The sequence below is a fragment of the Plecotus auritus genome (assembly GCF_963455305.1).
Source record: "Plecotus auritus genome assembly, chromosome: 6".
NCBI classification, from domain to species: domain Eukaryota; kingdom Metazoa; phylum Chordata; class Mammalia; order Chiroptera; family Vespertilionidae; genus Plecotus; species Plecotus auritus.
In genome coordinates, this window is record NC_137773.1 from 143,676,720 (window position 1) to 143,695,082 (window position 18,363).

The 18,363-nt window shown below is 39.4% G+C and overlaps 1 protein-coding gene across 4 annotated transcripts in view; it reads right to left on the minus strand.

Annotated features, from left to right (window-relative positions):
* The window catches only part of NR2C2 (nuclear receptor subfamily 2 group C member 2), a 74,506-nt gene that overhangs the window by 29,975 nt on the left and 26,168 nt on the right, over window positions 1–18,363 (minus strand). The gene's annotated exons all lie outside the window — the stretch shown is intronic.

Below are 18,363 nucleotides of genomic sequence, written 5' to 3' on the forward strand. Positions count from 1 at the left end.
GATGGTACAAAGATAATACAATTGTAAAACAGCTAATTTAATGTTGTACATGCAAGGGAGGGGGTGGGGGGAAGAATTTTCAAGTCTTCTCTGCACAATTTCAACACAATAAAAAGCTACCAAAATAATTTTTTAAAGATGATCTTTGAATTTTTTCACTGTCTCCAAAGCTACCTATAAAACACTCCTTCAGATGAGTTTCCAGAAGGAATGTTCTAATAACATTGTAGAAGATGGCAAACAGAACTGCATAATACTGAAAACTATTGGGATTAGTACCCATGAGAAAGAGTCCTGGCAATCTCCCAGCCCCACGTCTAGGTATATACTCAAGAGAAAGGCAAACATATGTCCACACAAAAACCTGTAAAAAATGTTCACATACTATTATTTATAGTAGCTCAAAAGTAGAAACAAATCCAATGTCTATCAACTGATGAATTAAATAAAATGTAGCATATATCCATGCAATATAAAGGAATGTAGTACTGATACATTCAACAGCATTGATTACATCAGTCACAAAAGACCATATAATCACCCTGGCTGGTTTGGCTCAGTGGATAGAGCATCGGCCTGTGGACCAAAGGGTCCCAGATTCGATTCTGGTCAAGGGCACGAACATTGGTTGCAGGCTCCTCCCCAGCCCAGGCCCTGGTCTGGGCACGTGCAGGAGGGCAACCAATCGATGTGTTTCTTTCACATCAATATTTCTCTCTTTCTCTCTTTCCCTCTCTCCCTCACTCTCCCTAAAAATCAATGGAAAAATATCCTGTGAGACTTAACAACAAAAATAATAAATACTAGTAAATAAAACATTAAAAAAAGACCATATAGTCTATGATTTCATTTATATAAAACGTTCAGAACAAGCAAACCAATCAGAATAGAAAGTAGGTTAGTGGTTGCCAAGGGCTGAGAGGATGGAGGAAGGGGGATTAACTGCTAATAGGTATAAAGTTTCTTTCTGGGATGATGAAAAATTTTGGGAATCAGATAGCTGTCAATCTTATAGTTATACTAAACTGTATAATTTAAAAGGATGAATTTTATGGTAAGTGAATATATCTTAATTTTATAAAGGATATCATGATTAATTACTGGAATAAGTTATAAAAAGATATTTTCTTTCATAAGCATTAATTTTATCAACAAAAATTCACTATAATGAAGAACAGAATCAACATTCTCATAAGGATTTTTACTTTGCAAAATGCTTCATATAAATTCTCTCCTGGTTAAGAGATAAGCAGAATAGACACAAACTATTTTAGAGAAGGTGTGATAAGGCTCAAATCTTAGAAAATACATTTTTCAGAATCCATGTACATGAAATTGGTAGCTGTTTACTATTTGTAATTAAGAAAAAGTAACTAGCCATTCACTTTATCAGAGTACACTTATTAAATCCTTCTTTAATAACGAACATTTAGAATTTTAGTTGAGTCTTTTATTACTCTGCAAATTAAGAGTTCCTCCTTTTGTACAGTCTCATAGTATTCCATTGTGCAAATGTACAACTTTTTTGTCCACTCATCTACTGATGGGCATTTGAGCTGTTTCCAGATCTTAGCTACTGTAAATTGTGCTATGAACATAGGGGTGCATACATTCTTTCTGATTGGTGTTTTGGATTTCTTAGGACATATTCCTATAAGTGGGATCACTGGGTCAAATGGCAGTTCCATATTTAATTTTTTGAGGAAACTCCTTACTCTTTTCTATAGTGGCTGCCCCAGTCTGCATTCCCATTGATATCTTCTTTCTTAAAAATGTTTTTTCTGACTTTTAGAGATAGTGAGGAAAAGAGGGATAGAGAGGTAGAAACATCGATGAGGAGAGAAACATACTCTCCAGGTCCCTCCATGCTGTCTCAAAGGGTAAGGAGATCCTTTTTTTTTTTACTGCTGCATAGTATTCCACGATGTAAATGTACCACAGTTTTCCATCCACTCATCTACTGATGGGCACTTGGGTTGTTTCCAGATCTTAGCTATTGTAAATAATGCTGCTATAAACATAGGGGTGCATATATTCTTTCTGATTGGTATTTCTGGCTTCATAGGATATATGCCCAAAAGTGGGATTGTGGATCAAACAGAGTTCCATTTTTAATTTTTTGAGGAAATTTCATTTATTAAATCTAGTAGTTTTTTTTTGTGGAGTCTTTAGGATTTTCTCTGTACAATATCATGTCACTTGTGAACAATGTCCATTTTAGTTTCTCCTTTCCAATTTGGATGCCTTTTTTTTTTTTTTCTTGTCTGATCACTGTGACTTGGATTTCCAGTACTATGTGGAACAAGAATGGTGAAAGGAGACATCCCTGTCTTCTTGCTCCTGACTTTAAGGAAAATGATTTTAAGTTTTGCCCACTGAGTATGATGTTGGCTGTAAGTTTGTTATATATGGCCTTTATTATGTTGAGGTATGATCCCTCTATTCCCACTTTGCTGAGTCTTTATAAAAAATGGGAGCTGGATTTTGTTGAATGCTTTTCCTGTAACTATTGCTACAATCATGTGATTTTTATCCTTCATTTTATTTATGTGATGTATCATGTTTAATGACTTATAAGTATTTTAACAGCCTTGTGACTTTGGAATCTCACTTGGTCATGCTGTATGATCTTTTACATGTATTGCTGGATCCAATTTACTAATATTGAGGATTTAAGCATTTATGTTCACCAGGAATATTGGCCTGTAATTTCCGTTCCTCACAGTGTTTTTTATCTGGTTTTGGAGTTAGGACAATGCTGGCCTTGGAAAGAGCTTGGAAATCTTCCTTCCTCTTTAATTTTTGGGAATAGTGTGAGGAAATGTGTTAATTTTTATCTGAATATTTGGTAAAATTTGCCTGTGAAGTCATCCGGTCCAGGATGTTTGTTTGCTGGGAGTTTTTGTATTACTGCTTTAATTTCATTAGTTGTTACTGGTCTATTCTGGTTTTGATTCTTCCTTTGAGTTCTGAAAGGTTGTCTGTTTCTAGAAATTTGTCCATTTCATCCAGGTTGTCCAATTTGTTAGGATGTAGTTGTTCATAGTTTTGTGTGTGTGTTGTTTTTTTTAACAATCATTTGTATTTCTGTGATGTCAACTGTTACTTTGGTTCTTTCATTTCTCATTTTATTTACTTGGGTCCTCTCTGTTTCTTGGTGAGTCTGGGTAAAGGTTCATTAATCTTGTTTACATCTTTTCAAAGAACTAGCTCTTGGTTTCATTGATCTTTTATTATTGTTTTTTTGTAGTCTCTATGTCATTTATTTCTGCTCTGATCTTTATTATTTCCTTCTTCCTACTTACTCTGGGCTTTTCTTGTTCTCCTAATTCTTATACTTGTAGGGTTAGATTGCTTATTTGAGCTTTCTCTTGTTTCCTCATAGGCCTATAATGCTATGAACTTCCCTCTCAAGGCTGTTTTCAGTGTCCCATAGATTTTGGGTTGTGTGCTCATTTTCATTTGTTTCCAGGAGGTTTTTTATTTCTTCCTCAATGTCATTTGTAACCCATTCCTTGTTTAATAACATGCTATTTAGGCTTCATGTGTTGGAATGTTTTTGAGGTTGTTTTTTTAAAAATATATTTTTATTGATTTCAGAGAGGAAGGGAGAGGGAAAGATAGAAACATCAATGGTAAGAATAATTGATTGACTGCTTCCTGCATGACCCACACTGGGGATCAAGCCCATAACCCAGGCACGTACCCTGATCAGGAATCAAACTGTGACCTCCTGGTTCACAGATCAACACTTAACCACAGCCACACTGGCTGGGATTGAGTGTTCTTATTGTAGTTAATTTCTAGTTTCATGTCATTGTGATCCAAGATGCTTATTATTTCAATCTTCTAAAATTTGTAGATTTATTTTATGTTATAATATGTGGGCTTTAAGAATATTCCATGTGCACTTGAGAAGAATATATATTCTGTGGCTTTGGGAAGAAATGTTCTATAAATATCAATTAAATCCATCTGATGTAGAATGCCATTTAAAGACTCTGTTTCTTGCTGAATTTTTGTCTGGAAGATCTATCCAGTGATGTCAGTGGGGTGTTAAAGTCCCCTACTTTGACTGTATTGCTTTCAATCTCTCCCTTAAAGTCCACCACAAGTTTTTTCCTAATATATTTATATGCTCCTATGTTGGGTGCATATATGTTTACAAGAATCATATTTTCTTGTTGGATCGATCCCTTTAGTATTATGTGTGACCTTCTTTGTCTCTTTTATGGCCTTTGTTTTTAAGTCTATTTTGTCAGAAATGAGTATTGCTACCCCAATGTTTGTTTGCTTTTTCATTTTTTATTTGCATGAGATATTTTTTCCCATCCCTATACTTTTGCTCCGAGGTCAGTCTCTTCCAGACAGCATATATATGGATCATGTTTTCCTATCCATTCAACTACCCTATGTCTTTTGATTGGAGCATTTAATCCATTTACACTTAAGGTTATTATTGATTGCCTTTTTTCCCTTTATACCTACGTTCCTCTCTCTCTTGATTTCTTTCTCCTAAAGTAGTCCCTTTAACATTTCTTGCAATGCTAGTTTGATGGTAATGTACTCATTTAGCCTCTTTCTTTTTCTTTCTTTCCTTTTTTTTTTTTTTTAGCTGGGAAGCTCTTTATTTCACCTTCAATTTTAAATGATAGTCTTGCTGGATAGAGTAGTCTTGGATTCGGGTTCTAGTTTTTCATTACTTTGAATACAATCAAATCTCAATTCTCAAATGTCTCCCATTTCAAACAATTGGCTTCTCAACCCAACAACTCTTACACACTGATACCTGCATGATCAGTAACATGCCTCTCAAGCATCAAAGGAGAGAATGTGCACGTATGAGTCAATTTACTGCTAAATCTCATGTTAATCTCAGAAAATTGTTCTGTGAAAATTTTCATGTTTTTTTTTTTTGCTTTTGTTGCTGTTTTATTATTAAAAATGTATAAGTACATCATCATTTTTATTGTGCATTTCATGTCCTTTTTGGTTTTAAAGTGTTTATAGATTAAACAGTACATTAGACATTTACCATATGTAAGATTAAAACAGGGTATCATTTAGGGGTCTGGAATGGGTTAATTCAATTTACATTATTTCTAACAGGAAAAAATTACTCGGTTTTTGAACAGCCTTCTGGACCCATTTAAGTTCAAAAACATAGGTTCCACTGTACTTCATGCCAATCCCATCTGGCCTGAAGTGTTTCTGTAGGGAAATCAGCTAACAGTCTAATGGGAACTCCCTTATAGGTAACTTTCTGTCTCTCTCTTGCTGCCTTTAAGATTCTTTGTCTTTAACTTTTGTTATTTTAATTATATGTCTTGGTGTGGTTGTGTTCATCTTGATTGGGACTCTCCATGCTCCCTGAACTTGTGTAACTTCCTTCACCGGATTAGGGAAGTTTTCTGTCATTATTTCTTTAAACAGGTTCTCTATTTCTTGCTCACTTCCTTCTCTTTCTGGTATTCCTAAGATGAGTATATTATTACATTTCATGTTGTCCCAAAGTTCCGTTAAACTACCCTCCTGCTTTTTAATTCTTTTTTCTTTTAGCTGCTCTAATTGGGTGTTGCTGTTTTTTTAACCGCTGTCTTCCAAATCACTGATTTGATCCTTTGCTTCATTCAATGTACTTTTAATTCCCTCCAGTGTATTCTTGATTTCAGATATGGTATTTTTCATTTCCGACTGATCTTGTTCATGGTCTCTACTTCCTTTTTCATGCTACTGTAGTTCTCATTAAGTTCCTTCTAATTCTCACTAAGTTCCTTGAACATCCTTATAACCATTACTTTGAACTCTATATCTGATAAATTACTTGCCTCTATTTCATTTAGCTCTTTTTCTGGAGTTTCTGCCTTTTCTTTCTGGGGTGGCCTTAAGTAGTTGTGTTCTGTGGAACCCAGGGGTGTAATCTCCTTGATCTCCTGAGTCTGATGCTCTAGAAATATCCCTTGTATGGAATATGTGGACCCTCCTGATATAATTGGATCTTGATTGATGTTGGTCTTCTCATGTGTGGAATCAACCCTCAGGCTCACTGACTGTGAGGCTCAACTCTGAACATGTGCAAGTTGCTGTATAGGTGCGGTCTCATGTGGCTTCTACAGTCTGTTTAAAAGTCTCCTTTTCATATAGTTAATATTTCAGGGTGCTTGTTCCTCAATTTAGCGGTAACTTCCACATTGGTTCTGGTAGGCACTGAGAACAAGATCCCCCTACTCAGCTGCCATCTTCCTGGAGTTCCTTCTTATGCAGAGTGAACAACACTGTAGTGTTTTTAAGATGTCTATGCCATTCTTCTGAATTCAAATGGGTGAAGAAGAATCACTGCCATGAAGAAATTTGGACTCACTACTTCTGAGCTCCAGTGTGGGGCAGCAGCTTGAAAGGCACCACAGAGAAAATGGGGAGGAACTCTGAGGGTCCACACAAAGCTCATGTGTCCCCTGGCGGCAGAGCCACATTGTTGTCCTGCTCCTGGCCCCTGTACCCAAACCTGTTGCCTATTGCAGAGCTGTTATCTGCCTGACCTGACCCAAAACAGCAGTGGCAACTGTAGTTCAAGTGTCTCATCAAAGCTTCACGTAGAGGATGTGGAGTGTGTGCCAAGCTGGCTCTTCCAACCTGCCGATCTATTAGAAGTTTCAAAGCAATCAACAGGCTATGGAATCCAATAGACATGGGCTCTGGAACCTGTAGTGTCACCCTCAGCAAGTACATAAACCCTCTAAACTTAAATTTCTTCAGATTCAATGTGGACATACTGTTACTACTTTATGTGACTACTGAGAGGGTTAATGAATAATATGTTAAGTATTAATTCCATTCAGTACATAGTGTTATTAATACTATCACAAACTTCTTGAAATTTTTCTAAAGCCTGAATTATAAAGAGTATGTGTTTTGTTACATGTGATAAATTATACTAGTGAGGCTCTCCTTGAACAGAAAATTCTTTTTATTTTCTTACTATAAAAAAATATTATTAGCCCTAGCTGGTTTGGCTCAATGGACAGAGTGTTGGCCTGTGGACTGAAGGGTTCCAGGTTCGATTCCGGTCAAGGGCACATGCCCGGGTTGCGGGCTCAGTAGCCGGTGTGAATAATGCAGGAGGCAGCCGATTGATGATTCTCTCTCATTATTGATGTTTCTCTCTCTCCCTTCCTCTCTGAAATCAATAAATAAATAAAAAATAAATTAAACCCTACTTCACACCATATAAAAATTTAAAACAAGGTGTAGCCGAAACCGGTTTGGCTCAGTGGATAGAGCGTCGGCCTGCGGACTGAAGGGTCCCGGGTTCGATTCCGGTCAAGTACCTTGGTTGCGGGCACATCCCCAGTGGGAGGTGTGCAGGAGGCAGCTGATCGATGTTTCTCTCTCATCAATGTTTCTAGCTCTCTATCCTTCTCCCTTCCTCTCTGTAAAATATCAATAAAATATATTTTTTTAAAAAGGTGTAAATCTTCATGATCTTTGATTAGGCAATGATTTCTTAGCCATTATACTTAAAGGACAATAAACAATAGAAAAATTGCCCTAGCTGGTTTGGCTCAGTGGATAGAGTGTAGGCCTGTGGACTGAAGGGTCCCGGGTTCGATTCTGGCCAAGGGCACATGGCTGGGTTGCGGGCTCTAACCCCAGTTGGGGGGCGTGCAGGAGGCAGTAGATCAGTGATTCTCATCATTGATGTTTCTCTCTCTCTCTCTCCCCCTTACTCTCTGAAATAAAAAAATATATAAAAAAAAACCACATAAAAAACACACACACAAAAAAAACACTGGGTCAAATGGAAGTTCCATTTTTAATTTTTTGAGGAACGCCATACTGTTTTCCAGAGTGGCTGTACCAGTCTACGTTCCCACCAGCCATGCAAGAGGATTCCTTTTTCTCCGCATCCTCTCCAGCACTTGTCGTTTGTTGATGATAGCCATTCTGACAGGTGTGAGATGGTACCTCACTGTTGTTTTGATTTGCATTTCTCAGATGATTAGTGACTTTGAGCATGTTTTCATGTCTCTTGGTCTTCTGTATGTCCTCTTTCGAAAAGTGTCTATCTAGGTCAGGGGTCCTCAAAATTTTTATTTATTTATTTATTTATTTATTTATTTATTTATTTATTTATTTATTTTATTTAAAATATATTTTATTGATTTTTTACAGAGAGAAAGGGAGGAGAGAGAGCTAGAAACATCGATTAGAGAGAAACATCAATCAGGTGCCTCCTGCACACCCCCTACTGGGGATGTGCCCGCAACCAAGGTACATGTCCTTGACTGGAATCAAACCCGGGACCCTTCAGTCCACAGGCCAACGCTCTATCCACTGAGCCAAACCAGCTAGGACGGTCCTCAAACTTTTTAAACAGGGGGCCAGTTCACTGTCCCTCAGACCATTGGAGGGCCAGACTATAGTTTAAAAAAAACACAAAACTATGAACAAATTCCTATGCACACTGCGGGCCCGGGACGAGTCGGCTGCTAAGCAGGACAGGCAGCGGCACCCGGCGGGCTGGATAAATGTCCTCGGTGGGCCGCATGTGGCCCGAGGGCCGTAGTTTGAGGATGCCTGATCTAGGTCCTTTGCCCATTTTTTGATTGGATTGTTAAATTGTATGAGTCCCCTCTGAATTTTGGAGATTAAACCCTTATTGGAGATAACATTGGCAAATACATCCTCCCATGCAGTGGGCTTTCTTGTTGTTTTGTTGATGGTTTCTTTCACTGAGCAGAAGCTTTTTATTTTGATGTAGTCCCATTTGTTTATTTTCTCCTTAGTTTCCATTGCCCTAAGAGCTGTTTGGTAAAGATATTGCTATGACAAATGTCTGCTATTTTGCTACCTATGGCTTCTTCTAGGATTTTTATGGTTTCCTGTCTTATGTTTAAGTCCTTTATCCATTATGAGTTTATTTTTGTGTATGGTGTAAGTTGGTGGTCTAGTTTCATTTTTTTGCATGTATCTATCCAATTTTCCCAACACCATTTATTTTTTTTTAAATATATTTTATTGATTTTTTACAGAGAGAAAGGGAGAAGGAGAGAGAGCTAGAAACATCGATGAGAGAGAAACATCAATCAGGTGCCTCCTGCACACCCCCTACTGGGGATGTGCCCGCAACCAAGGTACATGTCCTTGACTGGAATCAAACCCGGGACCCTTCAGTCCACAGGCCAACGCTCTATCCACTGAGCCAAACCAGCTAGGACGGTCCTCAAACTTTTTAAACAGGGGGCCAGTTCACTGTCCCTCAGACCATTGGAGGGCCAGACTATAGTTTAAAAAAAACACAAAACTATGAACAAATTCCTATGCACACTGCGGGCCCGGGACGAGTCGGCTGCTAAGCAGGACAGGCAGCGGCACCCGGCGGGCCGGATAAATGTCCTCGGTGGGCCGCATGTGGCCCGAGGGCCGTAGTTTGAGGATGCCTGATCTAGGTCCTTTGCCCATTTTTTGATTGGATTGTTAAATTGTATGAGTCCCCTCTGAATTTTGGAGATTAAACCCTTATTGGAGATAACATTGGCAAATACATCCTCCCATGCAGTGGGCTTTCTTGTTGTTTTGTTGATGGTTTCTTTCACTGAGCAGAAGCTTTTTATTTTGATGTAGTCCCATTTGTTTATTTTCTCCTTAGTTTCCATTGCCCTAAGAGCTGTTTGGTAAAGATATTGCTATGACAAATGTCTGCTATTTTGCTACCTATGGCTTCTTCTAGGATTTTTATGGTTTCCTGTCTTATGTTTAAGTCCTTTATCCATTATGAGTTTATTTTTGTGTATGGTGTAAGTTGGTGGTCTAGTTTCATTTTTTTGCATGTATCTATCCAATTTTCCCAACACCATTTATTTTTTTTAAAATATATTTTATTGATTTTTTACAGAGAGGAAGGGAGAGGGATAGAGAGTTAGAAACATCGATGAGAGAGAAACATCGATCAGCTGCCACCTGCACACCCCCCACTGGGGATGTGCCCGCAACCAAGGTACATGCCCTTGACTGGAATCGAACCCAGGACCCTTTAGTTCGCAGGTCGACACTCTATCCACTGAGCCAAACCAGTCAGGGCCAAACACCATTTATTGAAGAGACCCAGTGATCCCATTTCTAGGAGTAGATCCCAAGAAAATAGAAACACCAACCAGAAAGGATATATGCACCCATATGTTCATAGCAGCACAATTTACAATAGCTAAGATTTGGAAACAGCCTAAGTGCCCATCAGATGAGTGGATTAGAAAACTGTGGTACATCTACACAATGGAATACTACACTGCTGTAAAAAAGAAGGAATTCTTACCATTTGCAACAGCATGGATGGAACTGAAGAGCATTATGCTAAGCAAAATAAGCCAGTCAGAGAAAGATAAATATCACATGATCTCACTCATTTGTCAAATATAATGAACAACATAAACTGATGAACAAAAAATAGAACCATAGTCATAGAAGCATTGAACAGACTGTCCAATCTAGGAGGGAAGGTTGGAGGTGAGGGGGTAAGAGATCAACCAAAGGACTTGTATGTATGCATATGAGCATAACCAATGGATATAAGATGGGGGTGGGGTGGGGTGAAGGCATGTGCTGGGGGGTGGGGGTGGCCAGGGAGAGGTCAATGGGGGAAAAAGGAAACTTATGTAATACTTTAAACAATAAGAACTTAAATTAAAAACAAAACAAAAACAATAGGAAAAGTAGGTAAGATGTACTTTGTCAAAATTGAAAACTTTCATGCTTAAAAGGATACTATACAGAAAGTGGAAAAAAACCCAGGGAGTGGGAGAAAATATTTGCAAATCATATATCTGACAAGGGACTTATACTGACACTATATAAAGAACTCTTATAATTCAATTACAATACTATTAAAAACAATTTTTAAATGACAAAGATGAATAGACATTTCTCCAAAGAAGATATATATATGGCCAATAAGTCCATGAAAAGATGCTCAACATCACTAGTCATTACAGAAATTCAAATCAAAACCACATTAAACCCTAGCCAGTTTGGCTCAGTGGGCCTGCAGACCAAAGGGTCCCAGGTTCGATTCTGGTCAAGGGCACATGCATGGGTTGCAGGCTCGGTCCAACATGCAGGAGGCAGCCAATCAATGATTCCCTCTCATCATTGCTGTTTTTTTCTCTCTCCCTTCCTCTCTGAAATCAATAAAAATAAAAAATTTAAAGAAAAATCACATTAAGATACCACTTCATACCCATTAGGATAGTTATAATAAAAAAGAAAGATTAAGTGTTGGCAAGGATGTAGAGAAACTGGAACTCTTATTCATTGCTGATGGAAATATACAATGGTATAGACAGTTTGGAAAACAGTTTTTCAAATGCTTACACAGAGTTTTTTTGTGATTCAGCACTTCTAGGTAGATACAGCAGAGAAATGAAAACATGTCATATAAAAACCTGCACATGAATATTCATAGCAGCATTATTCCTACTAGCCAAAAAGGAGAAACCCACAAATGAACAAACAAATGTAGTATACATATACAACAGAATCTATATATACAAAAGCCGAATATACAAATTGTCCCTGCGGGAGTTCGACCGGGAAACCAATTGCTCATTATGATGTGCATTGACCACCAGAGGGTGGTGCGGAACGAAGGCAGGCCCTGGCCGGCAGCCGGCAAAGGGAGGCCCCAGCCGGCAGCTGGAAGGAAGGCCCTGGGCGGCAGCCAGAAGGCCCCAATTGGCCCTCATCGCTGGCCAGGCCTAGGGACCCTACCCATTCACGAATTTCGTGCACCAGGCCTCTAGTATATTATCATAAAAAGAAATGAAGTGCTGATTAATGCCACATCATCAATAAACCTTGAAAACATTATGTTGAGTGAAAGCAAACTAGACACAAAAGGGCACGTATTGTATGATTCCATTTATATAAAACGTCCAGAATAGGCTAGGCCAGTGGTCGGCAAACTACGGCTTGCAAGCTGTGGTTTGCCGCTCTGTTGACTAATGAGTTTGCCGACCACTGGGATAGGGGCTTAATCACAAGGAACAACAGCCTGTAATTATTGGAATTGAGAATCTAGGTCAGTGGTCGGCAAACTCATTAGTCAACAACAGAGCGGCAAACCACGGCTCGCGAGCCGCATGTGGCTCGCAAGCTGCAGTTTGCCGACCACTGGGCTAGGCGATAAAAAAGCCAGAAAGTAAATTAGTGGTTGCCTATCATTGAGGGAATAGGGAATTGTGGGTGGGGGTGGAGTGGGGGATGGGCTACCTAAGAGGAGTAAGGTATCTTTGGTATAATGAAAAATGTTTTGGAGTTACATAGTGGTGATGGTACACAACCTTATAAATATATTAAAAGCCACATAATTGCATAATTTAAATAGGCAAATTGTATGGTATGTGAATTATTCTATATAATAAAAGCCTAACATGCTAAATGTCCAGTCGTCCGTTCAACTAATCAAAGCGTAATATGCTAATGATACGCTAAGGCCACTCAACCACTCACCATGATGTGCACTGACCACCAGGGGACAGACAGTCAACCAGTCACTATGACGTGCACTGACCACCACGGGGCAGACGCTCTGACTGGTAGGTTAGCTTGCTGCTGGGGTCTGGCCGATCGGGACTGAGCGAGACGGGCCAGACACACCCTGGAGCCCTCCTGCAGTCCCTCCCCAGCCCCAATCATGCACCAATGGGGTCCCCCAGCCTGGCCTGCGCCCTCTCACAATCTGGGACCCCTCGGGGGATGTTGGAGAGCTGGTTTCGACCTGATCCTGCAGGCTAGGCAGAGGGACCCCACTGGTGCATGAATTCATGCACCAGGCCTCTAGTACTTTAATAAAGCTCTTAATATTTCTTAAAAAAAGAATGAACAAATAAATTATGCAATCCAAGGTGTAATTACTCAGGACAGAGGTCACTTTAGGAGGGCAGGAAATTCTATTCTGTTCTTAATCTGGGTGGTGTTTTTAACCATGGTAATATTCTTTCTGATAATTCAGTGTTATACACCTATAAATTGTGAACTTATGTATCTTATACTACAATAAAAAGTTTATTTGAAAATATTAAAAAATATTCTACAACCCCTGACAGGTTTGGCTCAGTGGCTAGAGTGTTGGCCTGAGGACTGAAGGGTCCCGGGTTCGATTCCAGTCAAGGGCATGTACCTTGATTGCAGGCACATTCCCAGTATGGGGTGTGCAGGAGGCAGCTGATCAATGTTTCTCTCTCATTGATGTTTCTAACTCTCTATCCCTCTCCTTTCCTCTCTGTAAAAAAATCAATAAAATATATTTAAAAAATATATATATTCTACAGGACTCGAAGGAGCTTTCTAAACAGTAAGCCAACAGTGACCTTGGCCATACTTCACTGGAACCTGCTGAGCCTTGACCCTGTGCCACTCTGGAGCTGTGTGATGGGTACACAGAGCATTCTAAAGTTGGCCTTGCCTTCAAGTATCTGGGAGTGGGTAGAGTAGGGTGGGGATGGAAGGCTAAAAGGGAAAAAGTGTGAGTTGGGCACTTAAGACTGCTATTTGCCAGCTTTGCAATTCTGCCTGAGCTACAATTTATAATCTCTGGGATTCTGACTCCCTCACCTGTTAAGGGATACACTTGCAAATTTTATGATTCCTTTTATACGAGAAGCCCAAAACCTTCAACAAATTTGCCTGAGAGGGGACATGGGTCAAGTTGGCATGGGTTACAGGCTGCCTGTAGCTCAGTAATAAATGTAGACTGGATGAACAGCCTTAAATATTCCTGGGATTCAGCAAAGGGATGCTTAATTCTGGAAGTGACAGGTAAAGGGAAAATACTTAAGAGAGAAGGTGTGGTTTGTTCTACTTGCACTAGGGGCAGTTTGAAGGCAAAGTGATGCTATGATGGGACCTCTCAAAAATTCTTGTAGCTGTGTAGATTAGAGCCTAATACTATGAACAGATATCAAGGTAGGAAATGGGCACATACTAAGTTGCGGGTTCGATCCCTGGTCAAGGCGCATACTGGAGGCATCCGATTGATGTTTCTCTCTCACATCAAGGTTTCTTTCTCTCCTTCTTTCCCCTCCACTTCTCTCCTCTTTCTCTAAATATCCTTGGGTAATGATTTAAAAATAAGTAAATAAATACAAATAATAAATAAATCTACATAACATATAAAAAATATTAGCTGAATTTCTGACTACTGAAGTGTTTGCTTTCCATTTTTTCCTACCTACCTTTTCAGTACCTGATGACAGTCTTAGCCTACTTTCTCTTCCTTCAACCTCCTCAAGTTGCAAAGGACAGGACAGGATCTTTTAGTTCACACTGAAGTATAAATGCCCACCCAGGTGTGTGTTACATCTTGGCCAGAGTACTTGCACTCTGACCAGGAAACTGCTGATCCAAAGGACTACTAACTGCTAGTCCAAAGGACTCAAACTATGAGCCAGCTTGGTAAAAGTATGTTTAGCGGCAGGTCTTCAAGGCCTGGTCTGTGTGACTCATGCTTAAAGGGTAAAATAAGCTGTGCCACTTCACATTCTTTCTAACGTTAACCATGCTTGCCTCAATACACAAATGTTTACTGTCTAAGACAGTTTTTTATATATATATATATTTCTTTATTGATTTCAGAGAGGAAGGGAGAAGGAGAGAGAGATAGAAACATCAATGATGAGAGAGAATCATTGATTGGCTGCCTCCTGCACGCCCCCCCCACTGGGGATTGAGCCCGCAACCCAGGCATGTGCCCTTGGCCGGAATCGAACCTGGGACCCTTTGGTCCGCAGACTGACGCTCTATCCACTGAGCCAAGCCGGCTAGGGCCTAAGACAGTTTTAATAAAACCTTGCTTCTCTGGCCAGCCCTTCCTGATCCCTTAGGTTGGTATACATGTCTCACTCTGAGCTCCCAGAGCTCCTGCATCATAACTCTCTGCCAGGGCACTTACTGTAACTGCCTGCTGAAGCCTACCCCGGGGGGCATGAGGGTACATTTACTATTTCTCCTTTTACTCCCAAAGCCACATAGTAGGCCCACAATGACTGCTTAGTGAGTGAACACTTTTAAACTTCGGGAATAAATAAGAAGTCTTTTTTACAGTACTCCATCATGGGACTCTGCCTACCCCTTTCTTTGTTTCACTCTACTCTTGTGCATGTCTGCTAATTAGATATTCTATTGGTACCGCGCAACACCTGCCTTGGAAGTTTATTATATAAACCAGCGGTCACCAACCTTTCAGACCTCATGGACCACCAGTGGTCCGCGGACCACCGGTTGGTGACTGCTGATTATAAACCAAGGAATACTGGCTTCCATGGACATGCCTGGGATTATGAGGTTGATGGGAAAATTCATACATTTTCAACATGGAGTGAGAACTTTCTCTATTCATCATAATATAACACTGCCTTGGTAGCATTTTTAAAGGAAAAAATCCTCAGAAAATTTTTCTGTAGTTTACACACAGTCATTTGCTAAAAGATGAAGAGAATGCCCACAGGCAGCACTGGACTAATGAACAAATATTTAAAAAAAAGAGTTTCTAAACTGTAATTTATTTTGGATTTTGGCTGCAACATTCCCGTAAGTTATTAATAGGGCAACAAAGTTCACACCCTCTAAAAAAAAACATACAGATTGCGCAGGCCTAATATGTTACAAATATCAATCATGAACTTCCGACTTCTCCTTAACATCCCCAGTGAAAAAATGAACAATGTAAAAAATGCCTAAGTGGGTAAATGGTTTCAAGTAGAGGACACCTCCATCCTAAACTGAAATGTACTACATCCTCCTTTTATTTTTAATTTCAAAATATCATTAAATAACAAGTATAATGAAAGGTCAATGGACAAAGAGTTAAACCCTCTTTGTGCTGCAACTTGAATCACAGAGAGAAGAATCCACAGGAAGCTGCTGGTCTTTAAAGTGCTTCCCTTACCTCACACAGAGGATTAAAACCTCATAATGTCCATGTGCCACATTCCTAAAGAATTACTTCTCTTGAAGACTGTTAAGTCCAGCTCTTCTTTATTAGTATAAAATCAATGAAGGAATCAAAGCAGAATATTATAAATCAGCCCCATTTATAACAAAATTAATCAGTTCTTCAATTTTCCAGGTGATAATATGTTTAAAAAAGATGAAACTACAGCCCTAAATTTACTGGCACAAAAACAAAGATCCAAAGTCAACAACCACTACCTATAATTATGTAAAACAATGATGTTTTTAAGAGCAATATGGTTCACAAACTGTTCATAGGCAGATTAACCTGCTGAAAACAATAATAAACAAGCAAACGGCTTTTGATCCCCTGAATTTACCCAGCATACTCAAAAGAAAGTGCCTATAAAGAAATAATCTGCTAGGTGCTAAGCACAGTAGACACTAAAATTAATTCCTTCAAATAGGTGTCTAAATCCACTGCTATTTTATCAACTGCTCAGAAAACAAGTACATGTGAAATACACTGCATTACAGGAGGCTTCCCTACAGAAACAGAGAGAATGAGAAAAGGCTTCAATATCACAGTCTTGTTTTCTTCAGGACCCTTACACTTACCATGCTAAAGAATCCCTGCAGCTTAATTTACATTTTTCCTCAGCAATCTCCCAGACCAGAGTGTCCAACCCAAATGACGAGGGGTTGGTTGGGGAACTCACAGGCATTTACTTTCAAACTGCCACCGCAGATTCCATTCACTAAAACCTGACAAGGCTGTATAAAGATGACCTTTCCATGACCCTGCTCTGCTGAAGGTCAAGAACACTATCACTCCTTGTAACTAAGGAAGCAAAATTGTCATGTTCCCGCTGTTTCACCAGCTGCTTAAGCAGTCTGTCTAATAATATGATTAATTTGCTTCTAGGGAAGTTGTACTTGGCTTTACAAAGTTCTCCCTTCACCTACATTGTTACCTTTGCTAAATGCTCCCAAGCCCTTTCCCTGTAAAGACCACCTGAACTGAGAGCTCATAAGAATGTTACCATGGAGTCCAACCAACTCAAAATAGTTTTAAAACTTTAAGGAGTGGAGGGAAGATTTGGAAAACTCAGAAATACCACATTCTACATACAGTATTTTCAACTTCGTAATATATTAAGCTAATCTTTTTAGACAGGGTCCTTGCAAATTCCTTATTCATTCAAAGAGAAGGCAACAACATAACAGTCTATATTACATACAAAAACACCACAAGAAAAACAGCACTGGGCTCATTTAATAAGCATTTGACTACATCTCCTCAACATGTGAATACAGGTCAGAGTCTTAGCCTTTGCAGCCTCCCATTCTGGCAGGAGGATGAGCATAGGCAGTGCAAAGGCAGCACTTGAACAGGCCATGGAATGGCTTCAAGCCTAAGCCTCACCCTTCCAGCAAGGCCATAGAGGAAATGGAGCTCCTGAGGTCACAGTGAATTAGAAGTGGGGCTGGAACTAATACCCAGATTCTTTGGCTGCCGGCCAAGAGCACTTGCCACTAAAGCCAACCTGAAGCCTCCTGTTTGCCATGGAGACTCACCTGTTTTAACACCTTAACAACTAAGGTGAAACAAATACTGGTTTGTCACCAAAACAAATGAAGCCTGGGGGAGGGTGGGAAGAGTTTATGGCTATTTACTTTTATATAGGATGGGGGAGTTTAGAGAGGAAGGAAACTAAAATATTAAGTTCTCCACACTGCTACAAGTTTGTATGTGTAATAACTAACTTAAAATAATCTAAGTTAAGAGAATATGTCATCCATTTTTCAAATTCTAGCACAAACCTAGGCTCCCAACCCAGAAGAGAAAAATTAATCGGGGGGGGGGGGGGGGGAAGAGATTATTCTCCTTTTAAAAATGGGAGATTACAGTCTCTCCCTACCTCAAGTATTTAAAGTTCTAAAAAACATTACACTCTATTCACTAAGTACAACTAATAAATGATGTATAAAAGGAAAATATTAATCCAAGTAAACAAAATGCTCCAAGGTCCAACTGTTGAGGTCAATAGGTCTGCTCCTCTTATCATAAAAATTTGTTCATGCCCTCTGACCTGGTAATTCTACTTCTGGGAATCCACCTTACACAAACTATCATAAATACTGAAAGGGCTCTATCAGTGTGTAGTCCTAAATTATTTTTCTAGGGAACATAGTAATTCCCTCTCTCAGGAAATCCATATGAGGCAGATCCTACCTCCAACCTGTAGAAGTAGAGAATGCCAGATACTTGCACGTCTGGTATCTCTTGAAGGGCAGGGGGTCAATCAGATGCAAGAGCCTGAGACTTTGCACTGGCAGCAGGAATGTTAAGATAGGAGGAGGGTCTTAAGGCCTGCCCCATTCTTACTAAATGTTATTTCTTACTAATGTTAAAAT